This window comes from Melozone crissalis, unplaced genomic scaffold (assembly GCF_028551555.1).
Source record: "Melozone crissalis strain CALT ecotype California unplaced genomic scaffold, PUWL_Pcris_2 ptg000021l_1, whole genome shotgun sequence".
Classification (NCBI taxonomy): domain Eukaryota; kingdom Metazoa; phylum Chordata; class Aves; order Passeriformes; family Passerellidae; genus Melozone; species Melozone crissalis.
In genome coordinates, this window is record NW_026535799.1 from 4,776,972 (window position 1) to 4,782,500 (window position 5,529).

The window sequence follows — 5,529 nt, forward strand, 5'->3', positions numbered from 1 at the left end:
CTTCACCTATAGCCCTTCAACTGCAAACGTGGGCTTCTGCTTCAAGTTTGCGCCTGAGGAGGGCATCATTGCACCAGGCGGGACCCAGACTGCTCAGATCTCCTTCAGTGCCACCATAGTGTGGAGGTTTGAGGAAGAATTCCAGTTCAGTGTGGCTGGATCTCCTATGTCTGCACTCCTGACTATCAAGTACGGACGGTCAAAGCCAGGCACGCGCCCGCACGTCCTCAGCACAAGAGAAAGGGGCGCCCCATGTGAGCGGTCCCAGCCCCTCCACGGGTGCGGGATCGGTGCTGAAAGCCAGACAACTCTCAGTGGTGGATCACTGGGCTCGTGCGTTAATGAAGAATGCAGCTAGCTGCAAGAATTAATGTGAATTGCAGGACACATTGGTCATCCACACTTTAAACACACTTGCGGCCCCATGTTCCTCCCAGGGCTACGCCCATCTGAGTGTTGCTTGACGATCAGTCGCCGTCCAGCGGCCACCACGGTGGTTCAGCTGGGGTTGCCTCACAGGCCAGTTGACTGTGGTCAGCGGCGGTGGTGATGGTGGCTCACCGGTGCCCAGAGGGAAGGCGGTCAGGGGTTTGGCAAGGGATGCGTTTCCCTCGGCGGCCTCAATATTTTCCCTGTGACCCAGCAGGCATCATCATCGTCATGGCTGTCATCGTCATTGTTGCCACGCAGGGCTTTCATCCCCCTGTATGCAGACTCAAGGACTGCTCCATAGTTCCCCACTCCCAGAGTGAGCCACTGGGGCAGTTTGTCCTTGCAGGGCCCGTACCGCGGTACGGTGGTGGTGGCAGCTGAGGAGAGTAAGAGACAGCGTTGAAAGCACCACCGTGGGTCAAGAGAAGGGAGAGGGCAAGAGGGAGATAAGGCGCAGGCCTCACCCCCAGCCTCCCCCCCACGTGGATGGCTGTCTGCAGGTGGGTACTGCGGGGGTACTGTGCCACTGCGCGTGCGCGTGAGGCGAGAGCGCTGGGGACAGATGTTCCAACCCCCTCCTCCCTTCGCCTGCCCTCCTCCTCTTCTGTCGTGGTCTCGGGGCGCAAATAGCACCATGGCTTTTCTCTCTCTCTCCACCAAGGCCATCACGTGCCGCCTGGTCCCCCATCAGGGCTGTCTCTGCCACACTCCCTTTTAGGTTCTCATCTCCGGGATGGGGCACTCTGTCTCCGCTTCTCTCCCTCTGGCTTTGTTTTCCCCTGGTGCGAGGGCGCCAGTGGGGAGGAAGGTGAGGGTAGTAGGTGGGAGAAGCTGGCTGGCTGTTGGCCTGTTGGCATGCTGCTTCTTTAGGAGCTGCATGGGCCAGGAGGTGCGGCCAAGCTTTGGCCTTGCGACCTCAGATCAGACGTGGCAAGCCGCTGAATTTAGCATATAAGTCAGCCAAGGAAAAGAAACTAACGAGGATTCTCTCAGTAATGGCGAGCAAAGCAGGAAAAGCCCAGCGCCGAATCCCTGCCCCGCAGTGGGGTGTGGGACATGTGGCGTACAGAAGTCCCAATCCCTGGCGGCGCTCTCAGGGGACCCAAGTCCTTGTGATCGAGGCCGCAGTCCGTGGACGGTGTGAGGCCGGTAGTGGCCCCCGGCACGCTGGGCCCGGGACTTCTCGGAGTCGGGTTGCTTTGGAGTGCAGCCCAAAGCGGGTGGTAAACTCCATCTAAGGCTAAATACTGGCACGAGACCAATAGCCAACAAGTACCGAAGGGAAAGTTGAAAAGAACTTTGAAGAGAGAGTTCAAGAGGGCGTGAAACCGTTAAGAGGTAAATGGGTGGGGCCCGCACGGTCCGCCCGGAGGATTCAACCCGGCGAGTTGTGGTCGGCACGGGTTCAGTGGAACCTCACCTCCGCCTCCCTTCCGTCCCCTGGGCGAACCCTGCCCGCGGAGGCAGGCTGGGGGGTGCAGGCTGGTCCGGGGACTGCCGCCCAGCCGGCAGCTGGCGCTGTCCGGCACATTTCCTCTGCGACGGTGCGCCACGACCGGCTCCAGGTTGACTGGGAAGGCCTCCGGCGGGCAGGTGGTCCGACGGGCAGGTGGTCCAGTGCTGCGCGAGCAGCGGCGGGTATTACAGCCCTCGGGCAGCAGGTCTCGCCCAATCCCGGGGCCGAGGGAAAGGACTGCCACTGCGCCCTCCTCCCCCCACATCAGTGGCGCCGTGGTGGGGGGCATCATTTCCCCGCCTCTCATGGGGGGGGGGGGGCGGAGTGGCATCCTCGCAGCACGGCGTTTCGCGCAGGGGTGTGGGGGCTGGGCCTGCCAGTCTCCGGCGCTGCTGTCAACCAGGGTGGACTGTCCTCAGTGCACCCTGACCGCGCGGCGCTGCTGGGCCAGGCTCACAGGCCGCGCTGGGGCACCCGGGGTCCGCAGCGATGTCGGCTACCCTCTTGACCCATCTTGAAACACGGACCAAGGAGTCTAGCATGTGCGCGAGTCAGGGACCATTGTCAAAAGCCCGCGGCGCAATGAAGGTGAGTGCCGGCCCACGCTGGCTGAGGTGGGATCCCGGGGCGCGTGTCGCGCCTGGCAGCCCCGGGCGCACCACTGGACCGTCTCGCCCGCCGCCCCCTCACGGGGCTGGGGAGGTGGAGCGTGAGCGTCCATGCTAGGACCCGAAAGATGGTGAACTATGCCTGGGCAGGACAAAGCCAGAGGAATCTCTGGTTGAGGTCCGTAGCAGTCCTGACATGCAAATCGGTCGTCCGACCCGGGTCTGGGGGCAAAAGACTAATCAAGCCATCTAGTAGCTGGTTCCCTCCGAAGTTTCCCTCAGGATAGCTGGCACTCAGCAATGGGCAGTTTTACCCAGTAAAGCGAATGATTAGAGGTCTTGGGGCCGAAACGATCTCAACCTATTCTCAAACCTTCAATGGGTAAGGGGGCCAGTTCGCTGGCGTGGAGCCGCGCCGTGGAATGCAAGTGCTCAGTGGGCCACTTCTGGTAAGCAGAACTGGCGCTGTGGGATGAATCGAACGCCGGGTTAAGGCGCCCGATGCCAACGCTCATCAGAGCCCAGAAAAGGTGTTGGTTGATCTAGACAGCAGGACGGTGGCCATGGAAGTCGGAATCCGCTAAGGAGTGTGTAACAACTCACCTGCCGAATCAACTAGCCCTGAAAATGGATGGCGCTGGAGCATTGGGCCCATACTCGGCCGTCGCTGGCAGTGCGAGGCCCGCAGGGGCTAGGCCGCGACGAGTAGGAGGGCCGCTGCGGTGCGCCTCGAAGCCTGGGGCGTGGGCCCAGGTGGAGCTGCTGCAGGTGCAGATCTTAGTGGTAGTAGCAAATATTCAAATGAGACCTTTGAAGGCTGAAGTGGAGCAGGGTTCCATGTGAACAGCAGTTGAACATGGGTCAGTCGGTCCTAAGCGATAAGGTGAGCGCCATTCCGAAAGGGCGGGCGATGGCCTTTGTTGCCCTCAGCCGATCGAAAGGGAGTCGGGTTCAGATCCCCGAATCCTCCGAGTGGTGGAGATGGGCGCCACGAGGCACCCAGTGCGGTGACGCAACCGATCCCAGAGAAGCTGGTGGGAGCCTCGGGGAGAGTTCTCTTTTCTTTGTGAAGGGCCGGGCGCCTTGGAATGGATTCGTCCCGAGAGAGGGGCCCTCACCTTGGAAAGCGTCGCGATTCCGGCGACATCGGGTGAGCTCTCGCTGGCCCGTGAAAATCCAGGGGAGAGGGTGTAAGTCTCGTGCCGGGTCGTACCCATATCCACAGCAGGTCTCCAAGGTGAACAGCCTCTGGCATGTTGGAACAATGTAGGTAAGGGAAGTCGGCAAGCCAGATCCGTAACTTTGGGATAAGGATTGGCTCTAAGGGCTGGGTTGGTCGGACTGGGGCGCGAAGCGGGGCTGGGTGCGTGCCGCAGCTGGACGAGGTGCTGCGCGCGGGTGAGTGCGCTCCGCGTGGCCCGCCCGGGCGCTGGGGCATGCGCGCGCACGGTGGCGACTCTGGACACACACCGGGTCCTTCCTGTGGATCGCCCTGGCTGTGGCGGGCGCTGCCCGCCCCCCGCTCCGCCCGCCCTCCACCTTGCCGTGGCCAGTGCCCCAGTGGCAGCCGTCATCGTTGCGCACCACCGCCCCAGCGGTTCCCGCCAGTGGGGTTCCCGCGGTGTGCGGCCAGCGTGCGCGCAGCCGCAGCCGGTGTCGGCTGAGCAGTTTGTGCGGGGGAGGGTCCCCGGGGGAGGGTCCCTGGGCCAGTGCCCCGCCTCAGTCGGTGCCTAGCAGCCGGCTTTGAAGTGGTGCGGACCAGGGGAATCCGACTGCTTAATTAAAACAAAGCATTGTGAAGGCCCGAGGCGGGTGTTGACGCAATGTGATTTCTGCCCAGTGCTCTGAATGTCAAAGTGAAGAAATTCAATGAAGGGCGGGTAAACGGCGGGAGTAACTATATTTACTAACTGGGCATAGCCGCGGAAGTCGCACCTCCTCGTGGTCCTGCCGGATACCCTCGTGGTAACTGAGTCAACTTCTGCCCCAGTGTGAGAGAGGGCGCATATCAGCCCTCCCTATTGTTGGACTCACCACCCAACAATAGTTTCACGAATTGCTGAAACAAAAAGGTTGGCACAGTTAGTTCGCTGTTGCACAGAGCTTTGTCCACGGGCTGTTGTTGACACAGTTGGTAGTTTGAGAGAGGGTCAGCTACTATATGCTTCTACCCTCACTTGGACTTGTCACTTTATTGCTTACCGGACTGACAAAATGGCTTTGCGTTATATCTCGACTACCACTCAGACTGACCCATTAGATCTAAGGGTCATTGATGCCAAATTACCATCTATGCCTTCTGTGCCCAGGGAAGAGGGATTCGATCTTGCAAGTTTGGAGTTTTTTAACTCCAGAATTGTTAAAGAAGATGGTGTACATCATGTGGATGTTTGGTAGGGTTTGGGGCAACTCCCTGAGCCCTATGAGATCTCCCCTATGGGGATGGCCCAGGATGAGGCTGAGAGTGCAGTGGGAGGTACCGAAGAGCCCAAAACACCTGAGGCTGAGAGCGCAATGGGAGGTAGTAAAGAGCCCAAAACACCCGAGGCTCCTCACGGGTCTGAAGGTGATGGTATAACGCCAAGAACACCTGTCGTGTCCATGCCTGACAAACAACCATCTTGTCCTTGTTGTGAGACCTGGTTTACTTGGATGTTGGGGCTGATTGACCATCTCAAAAGGGCACACGGGCAGAGAAAGATCATTTTCAGGTGTTCAAAATGTGGTAAACAAAATCTAAAATGCCACAGTATCTCCTGTCACATCCCGCGCTGCAAGGGGGTGGTGTGTGTGGCTCCCACTGGGGAATGGGTCTGTGAGGTGTGCCAACGTGGGTTCGCTACTAAGATTGGCCTGGGTCTGCACAAGAGAATAAGACATCCTCTTGTGCGAAATGTGGAGCGGATTGCTGCTTCTCATCCCAAAGAGTCATCGGCCTGAGGGGCCCACAAACGGGTATGGACTGGGGAGGAAGAAAGAGGCTCTTCCGGTACAATTGGTGGACGAGTTTGCCAGTAAGCGGAATATCAACCA

General features: G+C 59.7%; 2 pseudogenes; both read left to right on the forward strand.

The window, feature by feature from the left end:
• The first annotated feature begins 306 nt into the window (after window positions 1-306).
• LOC128937719 (5.8S ribosomal RNA) lies at window positions 307-459 on the forward strand (annotated as a pseudogene).
• Window positions 460-1,343: 884 nt separating this feature from the next.
• The window catches only part of LOC128937752 (28S ribosomal RNA), an 8,069-nt pseudogene continuing 3,883 nt past the window's right edge, over window positions 1,344-5,529 (forward strand).